The 16863-nt window shown below is 48.7% G+C and overlaps 1 protein-coding gene across 1 annotated transcript in view; it reads left to right on the top strand.

Moving 5' to 3' along the window:
- The first annotated feature begins 3002 nt into the window (after positions 1-3002).
- The window catches only part of LOC144894136 (uncharacterized), a 147671-nt gene continuing 133810 nt past the window's right edge, over positions 3003-16863 (top strand). The window contains exon 1 of the mRNA XM_078786223.1: positions 3003-3022. The gene's annotated coding sequence lies outside the window, so the exon portion shown is untranslated. The remainder of the gene's footprint in view (positions 3023-16863) is intronic.

The following is a 16863-nucleotide window of genomic DNA, read 5'->3' as shown; positions in this document are numbered from 1 at the left end:
TGCATCTTTGTCTTTGAACTTTGTTTTGTTTTGTTTCTTGATCTTTGCTCTGCCTTCTCTCTTTGATTTCTTATTTATTGTTTGATTTCTTGGCTTTGATTTCCTGGGTTTTTGAATGATGGTTTTATTGAGTGGCTTTTGAGAGTGTTTTTTAAACCTTTTTTTTGTAATAAAAAAGGCTTTGGTCATAAAGAGGTGTTGTTGTTGTTGTTGTTGTTGTTGTTGTTCGCACTGGCTGTGGGTGGGGATATGTACGCATCCAGGTGCAGTTGCTGCATGTGGATGTGTATGTGCCCCTGCTGGCCCACCTTAGCTGACCGTATCGAGGTTGAAGGGCCGAAACGGGATGATGCTGAGGACCTCGACTGAGGACCGGGCAGTGCGGCACACTTGTGACCAGGTGTGTTTTGAAATTATTTATATATATATATATATACTATATAAGAGATGTCTGTCTGTGTGTGTGTGTTTTATAGAAAACATATTTATGCTTTCTTAACCCTTTGAGTACGGATGACGTCCAGTGCCGCAACCTCGCGAAAAAGTTTTGTTTACGGATGACGTTACCACACGTCATCGACTATACCTATAAATAGATCGTCAGTACGTGGTTGCATTCCCGTACGAAAATGCCAAATTAATCTCGTTCCGGGGGTATTTTTTTCCAAAAAAAATCGCGTACTCAAAGGGTTAATACCAAGACCTCAATAATTAAGTGAAGAGACCCTGGAAGGTGAAGACCGCCAAAATTGTACCAATGATAATTATTGGAGCAACCGGAATGATGAAGAAAAACCTCAGATCTTACAAACCATCGCTGGGAACATCACAACAAACGAACTATAGTTGGAGTCTGCACGGGGCTCGGTGACGATCCTGAAAAAGAGCCCCTGGAACAAAACTCTGAGAATAACACAACTTCACAACTTCGCCCATGAATCGCGATCTTTCGGGGTGGATACATCGAGTCCTGATGGGACTCCCTTCCACCTTCTAAAACCCAAATTATGGATACAACAATCGACGACACACACAGGACACAGACATTCATTATTGCAGATTTACAATAACGTGATTGGCTGGACTATTGGGCTATGGGTTCATCTGAATGTCTGAACAATTAATTAGTGATGAGCTCACAGTCATGTGATTGGCTAAGCACTCAAATAATTAAGCTGTGAGTTTACATTCATGTCATTGCCAAAACAATTAGTTTTATTTATCTGTGAGCTTCTTTCAGGAATCCACTTATGTATTTATTTATGCAGAATCACACCACAAAACCTAAAAGCCAACAAGAAGCATCGCAACGTTGCTCGTCAGATCTTTATAATGGAATTTTCAAAGGTCATTCCGAAACAGGTGTATCTGTTATTAAACCTTTTTTGAAATTTGCAGCTTTGCTTGAGAAGATTTATGAGCACAGAGCCTTTAGGCTTGTACCGCAGCTAAATCATTCCACAGTGCATTCATCTTTGTACAAGATGGCGGGCGGAATATATGTATTCTGCCATCTGTCCTCTTTTTTTTCTTGTTTTCCTGGCACACGCGTACACAGCCCGTCGATGCATAACCGTCTCAGCAATTTTAATTTCACCAGTTATTGTTTATTCCTTTCCTTTAAATTTCCATTACTCATACGACGGTGTGATAAAGCGGTTGCAATCCTTTGCGGCATTGCTGTAATGGAAACTACCTGCCTGTTTTTTTTTGTTTTTTTTTGTATACTGAATCGAGGCTCGTGAAAGAGCTAACATTTACTTCACAAACAAATCAACCAGACAAACAAAATATATAAAAAGAGGGAGCGGAAAACAATATGGGGAGAGAAGGGGAAGCACACAAACACAACATTTGAGAGCAGGGAGATGTGTGGAAGGGAGAGGGCTTGGGGGCGGAGGCGTGGGAAGGGAGGGGGGGGGGGGAGAAGTATAAAACACAAGGACATCAAGGACTTCCAGGACAGAAGTTGGTATTTCAAAAAAAAGTGTAGGATTTTGGGTGAAATTAGCGGGGGTATAAAAGATCAAGGTTTTGCATGGGGGAAGATAAGAGATGGTGGTGATCAGCTGTTTTAAAGACCTGGAGGGTGGAGTGGGATTCAAGAGAGTGAGGGAGTTTGTTCCAGAGGCGGGAGAAAAGAGGAGTGAAGGTGAGCAGAGAGTCTTGATTTTGGCAGTTTGACCATAAGAGGGTTGCAGGCAGATCTTGTGCGACCTGTAGGAATATTTGCGGGACAGAGCCCAGAGAGAGCTGGGGTGGCGAGGCCAGAGAGGAGTCGGTAGAAGACGGAAAGACCACCAACCTGCCTGCGGTGAGTGAGTGAGAGGCCCTTGGAGTTAGCTTCATCACAGGAGATTCCAATGATTCTGAATGCTTTGGTTTCAACGGCCTGAAGACGAGCTAGGTGTGAGGCAGGAGCACCAGCCCAGAGGGGAGAGCAGTATTCCATTGAGCTGCGGATGAAAGCCTTGTATGTGGTGAGGAGCTCAGGTGTGCCAAGGAAGGACTTCGCACGACGGAGGAGGCAAAATGAATTGTAGGCAAAATGAATTTTTGTTGCAGGCAAAATGAATAAATGCCACAATGCTGCATTATATGCCCACCTATCTCTTTAAAATGGAACCTTTTAAACCAGATTTTTTATAAAAATCAATTTTTATCATAATGTGGCAAAACTTTTTCTTTTTTTTAAAAATATGATTTCTACCTATATGACTTTTTTTTTTGAGAAAGCTGCTATCAGAATTCCATCTTGTCTACTGTAAACTCGAGTAAACTCCTTGGAGCTGCTGGAGCCTGCACTCATTGTATCGTGTGGTTTCATGAGCACCTGCCAAGTGTTAGCTCTTGCACAAGCCTCGACTAAATATACAAAAAACAAACAAAAACCTGAGATCAGCCTGGTGGTCTCGTTGGCACGAACCTGGACTAGTTGTGAGACAGTTCAACAGCATTAGCATCAGCAGCAGCAGCAGCAGCAACAGCAACAGCAACAGCAGCAGCAACTCACAATGTCAAGGTGATTGTATGTTAACCTCATAGGCGTTTACATGGGGTGGGGGATGCAGGACATGCGAACCCCCCCTTGGGATGTTGCATGACGAGTTGTATGCTGTGATATTGGATGCAGTCCAGTGGCAGATTGAGTGGTGGCACCATTCAACTTTCTCTTCATGTGCAAGTCAGTTCTGTGTGTGTTTACAGGGTACACACACACGTGGTGAGAGGTGCGAGTTAATCTTTTAATTGCGTTTTTAATCACTTTTCATTTAATCGTTTCTCAATCGTACTGCTCATCTTTTAAGACCGCTTTAAATGTGCATTTCCCAATCGGCACGTCAGAACGCACCATAATCAAGCGTTACATTATAATCAAGTGTTACATGATGAAGTGTTATGTAATCAAGTATTATGTTAAGTTACATAATGAAGTGTTATGTTATGGAATCGAGTGTTGCATTATCTTACCATAATTCACCAAATGTCCGTCCGTCCGTCTGTCTGTGTCTACGAAGGTACCGTAAAAACTGCTGAACCGATCGCAAATATATTTTGGGTGTATAATCCTGGGTTCTCCAGGAGTAAAATGGGCTATTTCGTTTTCCCAATTTCAGCTTTAGTCTCCAGCATTCTCAGGTTTGGACTCACGCATAACATTCGCGTTCACATAACGTTCATTATTCTCATTGTGACGATGTTGTTTTCCCGAGTGCCGCACAAACGGCTGCACCGATCGCTGCACGGACTCGATCGGACTTGGTGACCTCGGACAAAGACCTTTTATAAGGACACGGGTTGAATCCCTGCTTGAGAGAATTCTAACCCATTTCACCTGAAGGAAACACGTATCGGGATACATACGACATAGTGATTGTGAACACGATTGTAATGTATCAGGCTGGGAAGACAGTTTGAGTGCACCATCGGTCGTTTATTGCGCAGCCGGAAAAACCACAAGCCCCCAGTGTAGGCCCAGCTTCCTCTGCCAAGCCGTATGCCCCGCCTCCTTTATATCCACCTTCCGGTTTAATCCCATGCAATACATAACATCTCCCCCCCTCCCATTAACAGTGAAAATACCAATGTGAAAATAACAGTGAAAAGCATACCAATGCATACAAAAATAGACATACAAAATTGCGAAATTGCAAATGCAAAATTGAATGCGAAAATTGAATTGAAATTGAAAATCGAATAAAAAATGCATACAAGAATAATAGCTACAAGTCAAGGTGAGTATGCGCCTGTCGAACTCTGGATGATCGTCGGGGTGCAAAGCCGCCACACGGCTCCACTGGTGGTGCTGCAACAGCGTTATGGGGTTCAGCCTCAGGGAGTGGTGCAAAGACGTCACACGGCCCCACTGGTGGTGCTGCAACAGCGTTATGGGGTTCAGCCTCAGGGAGTGGTGCAGTACTATCTGCGGCAACAATGTCGCTGTTCACAGGTTCAGGAAGTGGCGAGATATCCTTTGTGAAAATGACAGGATCACAGGACCGATACCGGACATGATCAAGGTGCCTCCGGACGACTCGATTGTCCTCTAGTTTGATAACGTAGGACAATGGTCTCTCATTTTTGTGAACCCGCCCTGGTAACCAAACCATTCCGCGACCAAAGTTTCTCACAAACACCAGGTCCCCGACCTTTATAGAGCGATGTACAGCATGTTTGTCATGGTGAAGTCTCTGTTTCCACTGATTTTGATGCACAACCGACACCACGTCTGGTCTTAGACAATCCAGTCATGTACGCAAACGTCGTTTCATCAGCAGCTCAGCTGGTGTCACCCCTGTCGTTGTGTGGGGAGTGATGTGGTGAGCGAAAAGCACACGTGATAGTCTGGTCTGAAGGCTTCCGCCGGGTATCTTACTTAGACCAGACTTGACAAAACTCACAGAGCTTTCAGATAGTCCATTTGAAGCTTGATGGTGTGGGCTCACAAACTTGTGAATTATACCATTCAGGCGAGTGAATTCAGTGAATTCAGAACTTGAGAAACAGGTCCCATTGTCTGTGACTATCAAGCATGGCAAATCATGAGTGGCAAAGCACTGGCGCAGCCTCTCTATGGTAGCGTGCGAGGTTGCTGTATGTGTTACATAGGCGTCGATCCATTTAGTGCGAGCGTCCGTAACAACAAGGATCATACGGCCTTCGATGGGTCCAGCATAGTCAAGCTGAATCCTCTGCCATGGTTCAGTGGGCCATTCCCAGGGGTGTAATGGTGCCTTAGCAGGGGCGTTTCGACTGCTTTGGCATGGATAACAATGTTTCACACACTGTTCGATGTCAGAGTCGAGGTGAGGCCACCAGACATAGTTCCTTGCCAGCGATTTCATTCTTACAATGCCTGGATGACAATCGTGAAGCTGGTCCAAAATCTTTGTGCGCAAGTTTGGGGGAATGACCACTCGGCATCCCCACAGCAAGCAGCCGTTCTCGACACTTAGTTCATTTTGCCTGACCTTGTAAGAATTCAATTCAAGGTCAGCATCGCGTAGAAGGCCCCACCCATGCCCAGTAGCACGAATGACCTTGGAAATAAGTGGGTCACACCTGGTGTAGGTCCGTATCTGGTTGGCATCAATTGGGTTGTCATTCAAAAAGTCCATCAGAGATATCACGCTGCCAGGTACAGGGGGGTCAAACACTGTGTCCGGAAGTGGTAGGCGACTCATGGCGTCTGCATTTGAAATTGTGGAGCCAGGTCTGTACGTAATATCGTAATCACAAGCCGAGAGTGAAAGTGACCAGCGTATGATCCGAGGCGGTAAGACCTCTGAGGTAGCCTTTGATGGACCAAACAAACTAATCAGTGGCTTGTGGTCCGTGTAAATCGTGAAATGCCGACCGAAAACGTACTGGTGAAATTTCTTAACTCCGAATACAATGCCGAGTCCTTCTTTGTCCAGCTGACTGTAGTTCTTCTCAGCAGGAGACAGTGTACGAGATGCGAATGCTATTGGTCTCTCTGTGCGATCTGGCATGATGTGTGACAGAACAGCACCAACCCCGTACTGACTCGCATCACACGACAGGACCAGGTCTTTGTCTGGGTTGTAGTGAACTAGCACATTTGAAGACCGCAGCATGTCTTTTGACTTCTGGAAGGCTGCTGACTCCGGAATGTCCCATTTCCAGCTGATGCCTTTTTTTAACAGGCAATACAGTGGGCCAAGCATGGTAGCAATGTTTGGGATATACCTGCTGTATAGTCTAGTAGGAAGACTAGGTCCCCCTGCACCCCCCGGAGATATACTTCTAATCAGTGTTTCTAGATTGGAAAAAATGTGTAGAAAATGACTAGCTATGGCCCCAAGCTGAAAAAATGTCCCACATACCATTTTTATGCAAATTACTGCTGCCATTATCAAAAAAACGATTTTTGACATATCTCAGCCAATATTGCAGATAATTGAAAAATGAAGGTGTCTAGACCCATGTTTTGAAGGGCATAGATCATGATAGAACTATTCATAACATGATTACATGTGTCTATGGTATACTAGTATGCATATTAATGCTGTAATTACAAAATAATCAGTTTTACAAATGATAAGGATACGTTAATACTGCAGATAACTTAACATGGTACATAAGGGGTCTAAACCCAGGTATTTTCAAGGTTAAATGTCAACAAGATGCTCCTGAGTCTTGCATAGGGGCGGGACATTGGCAGTAACATTGGTACCACTCAACTTTTCTTCCCACCATTGACTTTGTATTGCGAGAGATTTTCACTTGCTTATTTAAAGGTTTCTCACCCAGCCCACGTAAAATCTACCAACTCCTGCTGTTAACTCCCAAACATATTTTTTTTATGTTATCCAATCACAGTGCAGAAATGACAGACTAGAGATCCAAATTAGTGCTGCTATAGCTGCCATTTTACATTTCCATCCATGTAACATGCGCGCTCGCGCGCTCGTATCAATTGGTAATGTCGCGCGCTCGTATCAATTGGTAACGTTGATGTTATTGAATACCTCAGTTGAAAGTTCAGTCTTCCATTCCATCTGTGTGTTGTTCTTGGTATTCATCCTCCAATCTAGCCAGGTAAGATGCTAACTATAATGTTACTCACACTCTTGACTTCAGTTTCTGCATGAAATCATAAACAGGCAGAATAACAGCTGAGCCAGCTAGCACCATGTTAGCTAACGTTAAAGCTAGCCTCATCTATGTACAGTATGTTCCTAATGTCGGTGTAACTTAAACTTTTGTTAATGCCAAACATGAGACATATCTGTTGACTTCTGTATATGAATTGAACCAGAAAGAGGCACGACAGCTGAGCTAGCTACAGTAACTTAGCACAATGTTTCATTGGCCTAGATAGCTAACGTTAGTGTGGAAGAATTTAGATGTTTTAGCTATTAGCACTTTTGATGCCACTAAACATGGTTTAGTCAGCTAAAAAGTACCCTAGTGTAGAACATGACTCAGAACCTCTGTTACCTCACTGAAAACTCAGAGCCTCCTTTCACAGGCACTTTTAACATCATTCGTGATTTCTTATTTGTCATTTAACAGTGATGGTAGACATCGACAGCAAGCATGCCCAAAAGAAAACGGAGTGTAGAACCTGCAGCCCAAAGCTCTCCTCCTACATGCATCCTTCATGTACCATCCATGTCTGATCATGGGGATTTCACGCCCCTCTGTAAAATTAAAGGATCTGCTTCAGAAAAACTGCAACTGCTTCAAAAGATCCGGGATAGACGTCTCAACCAACCGCATGACTCCCCATGTCGTATGCAATCAGTATGTGATCAGATCCCGGCAACTCTTCCTGATGACCTAGAAAGAGTAGGATATCACAGCAAGTGTTATAAGCACTTTGTCCGCCACTTTCATCGTCTGGGAGATGATACAGAACCAGGGCCATCAACCTCATCATGGCATCACTCTCCTCGTAAACCAGGAGGTTCTGCTGAACCCATCTTCCCGCCAGAGTGTATATTTTGTGAGAAAGTTGAGACCAAAGATGCTCATCGCAATACTGAGAGGCCTACAACCTTCCCATCCTTTAAAAACAAAGAAAATGCATGGGAGCAAATCGAAACACGGGCTGAGAAAATGGGTCTCTATCGACTCCATCGAAAGGTGAAAAACAAAGACCTCTTTGCATGTGAGGCCAAACACCATCCGTCATGTTTTAAAGCTTTCCGCACAGCATTCTACAACTATGAGCGTGCGATTCACAGAGCCGAAGCACCAAAGGAGCAGGCTTGCATGTCAGCCGCCCATGAAAAGGCATTCAACTCAGTACTGGAACACATTCAAACCCAGGTCATCCAGCAGAATAAAGTTCTACAGCTTTCTTCCTTGCGCTTGCTCTATGTCGAGGAACTGAAACTGAATGGATATGAGAACTCAAATTATCGGTCAGAGAAACTACTGAAACGCCTACAGAATGACCCAATCAAGGAGCATATCCACTTCACGAAGGTTGATCATGACAAATGTGATGTCATTTCTTTCTGGCTTGTGCACAGCTCAAACATAACAGTTTCCAATGCTCTCGCACGAGCATTCACACTCGGAAGCACAAACAAGAACCAAAATGTTGCCCTCCAACTTCGCCAGGGTATTCTACAGGCTTTCAGAGAGTAAAGACCAACCATGGCCACCAACAGCTGAAGACATGGAGCTCAATCCTGAAGACATCCTACCTCCAGACCTTGTCCGCTTTCTCAGCGTGCTAATGACTGGCAAGGAGGGCATCGAGACAGAAAAGGTGAAGCGTCTGGTCTTCTCCATTGGACAAGATCTGTGCCGTGCAGTGTCAGATGGAAAATGGAAGTTACCAAAGCACATTCTCCTGTGTGTGACTGTAAGGCACCTGTTCCGAAGCAAACAGCTCACCACAATACTACACAGGCTTGGACACTCTGAGAGCTACGATTTCGCCTTGGAGTTGGAAACTGCTCTCGCCAAGGTCCTGGATGAAGTCTCAACTTATCGTACACCACAAATTGTGACAGGAGAGGGCAACCTTGTATTCCACTGTGAGTGGGACAACTTGAATAAAACCACTACCAGTGTGCACGGCAGCAACATTGTAAACAGTGCTGGAGGAATCATGGTGCAGGAGGTCAAGCCCGGGTTCGAGAGCAGCAAGGACCGAATGCTACCTACCATCAATAGGTCACAACAGCGTAGCATGAAGGTCGACACACCAAAAACTCTCCCACCCTTGCACTTTACTCGCGTTGGCCCGAAGTTCCCTGAAGGCTCATCATTCACACCGCCAGCAGAGAATGACACAGTCTATGCCACTACGATGCAAGAGTACTACATCTGGCTCTTCATCAGATACATCGGAAGCTGTGGCCTGCAGCCTGTGCCTGGGCTAGGGGGTTTCACCTCTGCAACTGGTTCTCCCCCACCCAGCAAATCAACAGTCGACTACTGCACGCCTATCCACCAACCGATCACAGACAACGCAGTTGTTCGTGAGCTACTGAAGCGTTCCGAGGCAGCAACTGCTGAGGTGGGTCAGAGATGGGTCCTGAATACATTTGATCTGGGTGTCTGCATGAAAGCCCTTCCCATCATCTGGCACTGGCCAAATGAATTTGCTAGTCATGTAGTAACGATTGGACCCTTCCACACATCCATGAACTACATCGGGATGCTCACTGGACACAAGATGCGTGGTTCTGGATATGCAGAGATTCTCTTTGAGGCACAACTAGTAACAAGTGGATCTCTCAAAGGTGTTCTCAGTGGAAAGGCCTACGCAAAGTCCCTCTTTTGCCTCAAAACAGTGTGTGAGGCAATGGAGAGGCTGTTGATGGAGAGATTCACTGAGGAGGAGAACATCATGGTCTCTGACCCTGCTGTGCTTCTCAGAATGACCCAGTCTTGCAACCGAGAGCACCTCGATGAAGCCCTCAAAGACCCCTCAACTCTACTCCTCATCAAAAATTTGCATAAAATTTGCATAATTTTGCATAAAATTTGCAGCAGTAATTTGCATAAAAATGGTATGTGGGACATTTTTTCAGCTTGGGGCCATAGCTAGTCATTTTCTACACATTTTTTCCAATCTAGAAACACTGATTAGAAGTATATCTCCGGGGGGTGCAGGGGGACCTAGTCTTCCTACTAGACTAGTAGTACTGCAGCATGCCAATGTAAGCCTTGAGTTCAGTGATGTTGGTCGGAGCAGGGGCGTCTTTGATTGCTCTGATCTTCTCTTCTGTGGGATGTAAGCCTTCGGCGTCAATACGATGGCCCAAATAGGTCACCGACGGAACCATGAACTCGCACTTGTCTCTCCGCAGGCGTAGTCCAGAGTCGGAAATAATATGTAGAACACGTTTGAGGTTGTCCAGATGATGAAGCTCTGAGCGGCCAGTGACTAGGATGTCGTCTTGATAAACAACAACGTGTGGTTCATCAGCGAATAGGCTATCCATACAACATTGGTAGATTCCTGGTGCCGATTTGACACCAAAACTCAAGCGGTTGTATCTGTCAAGCCCCCGATGCGTGTTGATGGTGAGATATTCTTTGGAATCCTCATCCAGAACGACTTGTAGGTAGGCCGATCTCATGTCGAGCTTGGTGAAGGACTGTCCTCCGCTCAGTTTTGCGTATAAGTCATCGATCCTTGGTATGGGATATTTGTCCAAGGTGGAACATTTGTTGATCGACATTTTGTAATCCCCGCAAAGGCGTAATGATGTCTGCCTTCATGACAGGAACAACTGGAGCAGCCCAATTTGAGTATTGAACTGACTCAATGATACCTAACTTTTCCAGTCTGGCTAATTCTGCGTCAACTTTTTATTGCAATGCGAGAGGGACTGGGCGTGCTTTGCAGAAAATTGGCTTCACATCTTTCTCAATGTTGAGCTTGGCAGTGAAGCCCTTCAATGTCCCAAGTTCATCCTTGAAGATGTCCGGGTATCTCACGAGGAGGTGCTGCAGTACAGTTGCTGGCTTGGAAGCCTGTAGTTGGTGGATGTGTTCCCAATTGAGTTTGACAACATCGAGCCAGTTTCACCCGAGAAGTGTGGGTCCATCCCCAGGGACGACCAAGAGTTGTAATTGGTGAGTGTTGTTTCCATAGGTTACTGTGACATCACACGACCCACCAGTATATGTGGTGAGTTGGATTGGGGACCAATGGAGGCTGGGATGTTCACGATTCCCCCACAGGTTACGGAAAGCTGCTTCGCTCATGAGTGAGACGGCAGCCCCCATGTCTATCTCCATTTCCACGTTCCGTCCATCTATATCTACTATAACCAGTATTGGAGTAGACTATCTGCCAGACTTTGTGTGGAAAAGGTCATACGACTGAACACTGTGGCTGTTAGGGCTGTCTCCATCAGTCACATCTTCTTGGTTATGCTCTGAGTCAAGGAGGTGGGTTTTGCATTCCTCTCTCCTTGCCATCCGTTTTTGAGACAAGCACGTAGAGGCGATATGACCCACCTTGTGGCAGTAGTTGCAAGCGGCATTCTTGAAACGGCACGTAGTGGCAGAATGCTCCCCATTGCAGCGGAAACATTTGCCAGCACCAGCTGCCAAGCCGTTTCCAGGTGTGTTGGCGTCGGATTTTCTGGTCGGATGTTGTCCCACCCGGTTGACAGATGACAGGTCAGCTCTAGGCTGGTAAGTGATGGAGCGTGCAATATCTGCAGCATTTTTGTCTGCACACTCCATTGCAATAGCAATATCCTTTGCACTGGAAAATGTCAGAGTCCGTTCAGCAAGTAGGCGCCGGCGAATCCGATCTTGCTTCACTCCCACTACAAGCAAGTCCCTTAGCATGTCGTCGAATGTAGCACCAAACTGGCAATGCTGGGCAAGGTGTTTCAGGTGAGCTATGAATGCCGAAATGGACTGCGTTGAGGTTTGGCAACAAATGTAAAAATTGAATCGACTCACAATGACTGAGGGTGTAGGTTCGCAGTGCTCCTTCATTGCTGCCACAAGCTCGGCGTGTGTTAAATCCATCGTGGTCCTGGGCATGGCGAGATTCTTCAGAATAGTAAACGTCTCGCTGCCGCATACCGACATCAGGATTGCTTTCTTCCTGGCATCATCCTCGATGCCGTTAGCTTGGTAGTAATACTGTAGACGCTCAATGTACGCCTCCCAGCTTCCTTCGCGCAGGTTGAACTCGTCAATCCGGCCGTAGGACATGGTGCTCAAGTAGCATATGCTGTGAAATAACGAGTTGGTAGGCCAACAGCTAACTGCAATAGCTCAGCTGGCTTTGCATGCGCTCACCAGAATCCGATCCTCGTCACCATGTAATGTATCAGGCTGGGAAGACAGTTTGAGTGCACCATCAGCCGTTTATCGCGCAGCCGGGAAAACCACATCCACAAGCCCCCAGTGTAGGCCCAGCTTCCTCTGCCAAGCCGTATGCCCCGCCTCCTTTATATCCACCTTCCGGTTTAATCCCATGCAATACGTAACAACGATTATCGATCACGATCATCACGATCATAGTGTATCGATCACTGTGGGACATTTGGTGAATTATAGTAAGATACTGTTTAGATTTTGATGATTTGCGTGTGATATGATTTAACGGATGTTTGTATGAATCGTTTAAAATAAAAAAAGCCTTCAATTTCTGATATTTTACCTTTTTATTTGGGCCTCCCAATTGAAGCCCCGCCCGCAGGGCGGCGGGTACCGTTGCGGGCGTTGAATCCCTGCTTGAGAGAATTCCATCCCCCTCGCCGCCATCACGACCGTCTATCCAACTTACAATCCCACGAGATATGCGGAAAGGATGACCCAAAACCAATATAAACATCATTCGTATATAAACATCATTAAAAGTAAATAATGACCTCGGGAAAAGTTCAAACGACGTTTAATCTCCACATGAGAGAATTCCACATAGCTATTTGGGCGGTGAATACGCTAACAGATCGCTGTCTCCATCGATCTTGCCAAGGCCATAACAGCTATCGGCTCAAAATCCTTTTAACTGTTCATTTGGTAGTTTTTACAATGAAGAAAACATTAACAATGTTGTTAAAAGTTTATTTTGTGATTAATTGGAGTTAGTGAAAAAAGAGATATCGAGTTCAAGTGAATGACGACATGCCGTGATGGCTTCTACTTTCTGAACGTGAACTTCGCGGATCGCCATATGCAGATTCGCCAGGGTCCCACCTCGATGTTTCTATATGTGAACGTACCCGTTTGTTTGCGAACGGGTACGTTTTTCATGGAAGTCCTTCACGAACTTGCTGTCCATGTCTGACGTGCGACTGAAGGTGCTACAGGAATGTGGAATTTATTGGTTTAATGCTTTAGCATTCGCCGTATCTGTATTGCCTGTTTGCTTCTGGCCTCCCACCCGTGCGGAGTACCCACACACACGGCACGTGCACGGCACACACACGCAACATCCATACACGTGATTGTGTGGATGTGTGGAATGTGGGACATTTCGTGAATTATAGTAAGGTACTGTTTAGATTTTAATGCTTTCCGTGTGATATGATTTGACGGATGTTTATATGAATCGTTTAAAATAAAAAAAAGCCTTCAATTTCTGATATTTTACCTTTTCATTTGGGCCTCCCAAATGAAGCACCGCCCATAGGGTGGGTACCGTTGCTTGTGCTACATAATTAAGTGTTATGATGTAGAAGCTGTGCTCCAACGTAAATCGGAAGAATGGACGCGACAAAAAGCTGGAATTCGTCCGAGTTTCTTTATTGTGTCAAATCAACTCTGGTACTCTGAAAAGCCCGTTTATCGGGCAGCAATATATATACACATTATCCCGGAGCGTTTGCCCGGGAAAGGCGAGACCGGGCGTGCCCGGGCGAACCCTGGAAAGGCGAGTCTGGACATGCCCGGGCGTCCTGGACGAGACCTGGCAAGTCGAGAGCGGGCATGAGTCCTGGACGTCCTGGACGAGCCCTGGAAAGGCGAGGCTGGGCGTGCCCGGGCGTTCTGGGCGACCCCTGGAAAGGCGAGTCTGGACATGCCCGGGCGTCCTGGACGAGGCCTGGCAAGTCGAGAGCGGGCATGCCTGGGCGTCCTGGACGAGCCCTGGAAAGGCGAGGCTGGGCGAGCCCGGCATGGTGATCGCGCCGCGTCCTCGGTAGGTGCAAGGCGATTGTGTATACCCATCGGTAGCCGCTACAATGATATGTAATCAAGTGGTACATTATGTAATCAAGTGCTACTTTACATTATGTACCGGTAATCAAGTTTGTAATCAAGTGTTGCGTTATGTTACATCAAGTGTTGCATTACGTTACATAATGAAGTGTTATGTTATGTATTCAAGTGTTACGATGTAGTGACCCATGGGTCCCCCAAAGCTCGAGACCAGCAACAGAATCTCCTGGCCCAAGCTGGTGACGTAACCGGTGGCCAAACCGCGGCGCCGAGGTTATAATCCTTTGCACCTGTCGGTCACATGACCACCAAAGCGTGCCTCGCCTGAGAGGCGTGGCTTTGGTTCTGATGTATGCTTTTTGGTTTGGATATATATATGCGAACCCGATAAACGGGCTTTCAGAGTTCCCGAGATGATTATACAATAAACATCTTCTCGGACGAGTTTGTGTCTTGTCCGTCACTTTGTCCGTCTCAAGCAGGAGCGCTGCTCCTTCACTGGTGACCCCGAGTTTACGACACGCGATGGACACGGCAGTGTCCCTCAAACTGCCCACTTTCTGGGAAGCACATGCCGCCGTCTGGTTCGCTCAGGCGGACTCCCAGTTCGCCCTGCGTGGCATTACGGAGGACACCACAAAATACCATTACGTGGTCGCCACGCTCGGCTCCGTGACCGCCGTCCGCTGCCTGAGCCTCCTCCAGAGCCTGCCCGCTGACGGCAAGTACGACGCCATCAAGGCACTTCTTCTGGGCGCTTTCGCCCTCTCCCCGGCTGAACGCGCACGACGCCTGCTCGACCTTCCTGAGCTCGGCGATACACGCCGTCCGAACGTATGGACTACATGCTCGCGTTGCTCGGCGAGCATCCCTCGGATTTCCTTTTCCAATAGCTTTTTCTCCGCCAGCTCCCGGCCCAGGTCCGGGTCGCCCTGGCAAGCACGACCATCACGAACCCCCGCGACCTCGCCAGGGAGGCCGACAAGATCGATTCGGCAAGCCAGCTCATCGGAGCGGCGAGCCAGCTCGCCGGGGTGGCTGCCGGGAGCCCGCCCGCCACCCAGTCGGCGCCCGCGGCGCAGTTTCCCGCCCACCCGCCCGACGCCGCGTCGCCCGATCCCGACGCGTCGACCGGAGCCCCCGCCAGACCCGGCCTGGTGTTATTTCCACGCCAGGTTCGGGCGGCAGGCCCGATCATGTCGACCCCCGTGCACGTTCGGCAAGCCGGGAAACGGTCAGGCCGGCGCTCACTACCAGCCATGAGCGCCGGCCGTTCCGGAAACCTGCTATTCATCGCGGACCAAGCGTCGGGGCGGCGTTTTCTCTGCGACACCGGCGCTCAGCTGAGCGTCATTTCCGCTTCGGCGGAGGACAGGCGGGCCGCCATTTGCGGCCCCTCCTTAATCGCGGCCAACGGCTCCGCCATCCGCACCTTCGGCCCACGCACCGTCGCCCTCCGCTTCGGCAGCCAGCTCTTTCGCTGGGAGTTCGTGACGGCGGACGTCCCCATGGCTTTGCTCGGGGCCGATTTCCTTTGCGCCCATGGGCTGCTGATCGACGTTAAACGTCGGCGTCTCGTCAACGCCGAAACTTTCAGCTCGCTGGCGTGCGCCTTGAGCCGTTCCGCACCCACCGAGCTTTCCTGCGTCCTCCCGTTGGCAGACGACTTCGCGCGTCTCCTCGCGGAGTTCCCGGCCCTCACGCGACCGACGTTTTCGGCCGTCGCGGTGCGACACGGCATCGAGCATCACATTCCCACTACGGGCCCACCGGTGTACGCCCGAGCTCGCCGTCTCGACCCAGCCAAACTCGCCGTCGCCAAGGCCGAGTTCGCCGCGCTGGAGCGCCTTGGCATCGTGCGGCGCTCCGACAGTGCCTGGGCCTCGCCGCTGCACATCGTCCCGAAGCCGGGGGGCGGATGGCGGCCATGCGGCGACTACCGCCGCCTCAACGACGCCACTACCCCCGACAGGTACCCCGTCCCGCACATCCAGGATTTTTCCGCCCGGTTGGCGGGGCGGACCATTTTTCAAAAGTGGACCTGATTCGGGGGTACCACCAGGTGCCCGTCCGCCCGGCCGACATCCCGAAGACGGCCGTTATTACACCTTTCGGCCTCTTCGAATTCCTCCGGATGCCCTTCGGCCTCAAAAACGCGGCACAGGCGTCCCAGCGCCTGATGGACGGCGTGCTGCGCGACTTGCCATTCCTCTTTACCTACCTGGACGACATCCTCGTCGCCAGCACGTCCAGAGCCGAGCACCTCCTCCACCTCCGGACGCTGTTCGGCCGCCTCAGCGAGCACGGCTTGATCGTCAACCCGGCCAAATGTCACTTTGGTGCGGCGACGATCGACATTTTGGGCCACCACATCACCCGAAACGGCGCTGTACCGTTACCGGCCAAAGTCGAGGCCATTGCCGCTTTCCCGCGCCCCCGCTCCGTCAAGGCGCTGCAGGAGTTCCTCGGGATGGTGAACTTTTACCACCGCTTCATGCGGCCCTTGTACACCACCCTCCGCGGCCAGCCGGCGAAGCGCGACGTCGTCTGGTCCACGGACATGGATGCTGCTTTCACCGGCACGAAACGGGCCCTCGCCAACGCCACGCTGCTGGCCCACCCGGTACCCCATGCTCCCATCGCCCTCACCACGGACGCCTTCGGCTACGCCGTGGGCGCGGTTCATGAGCAATGGGTAAACGGGGCCTGGCAGCCGCTCGCGTTCTTCAGCCGGCAACT

The sequence above is a fragment of the Myxine glutinosa genome, chromosome 10 (assembly GCF_964187855.1).
Source record: "Myxine glutinosa chromosome 10, kmMyxGlut1.1, whole genome shotgun sequence".
NCBI classification, from domain to species: Eukaryota; Metazoa; Chordata; class Myxini; order Myxiniformes; family Myxinidae; genus Myxine; species Myxine glutinosa.
This window is presented reverse-complemented; position numbering and strand designations above follow the sequence as displayed.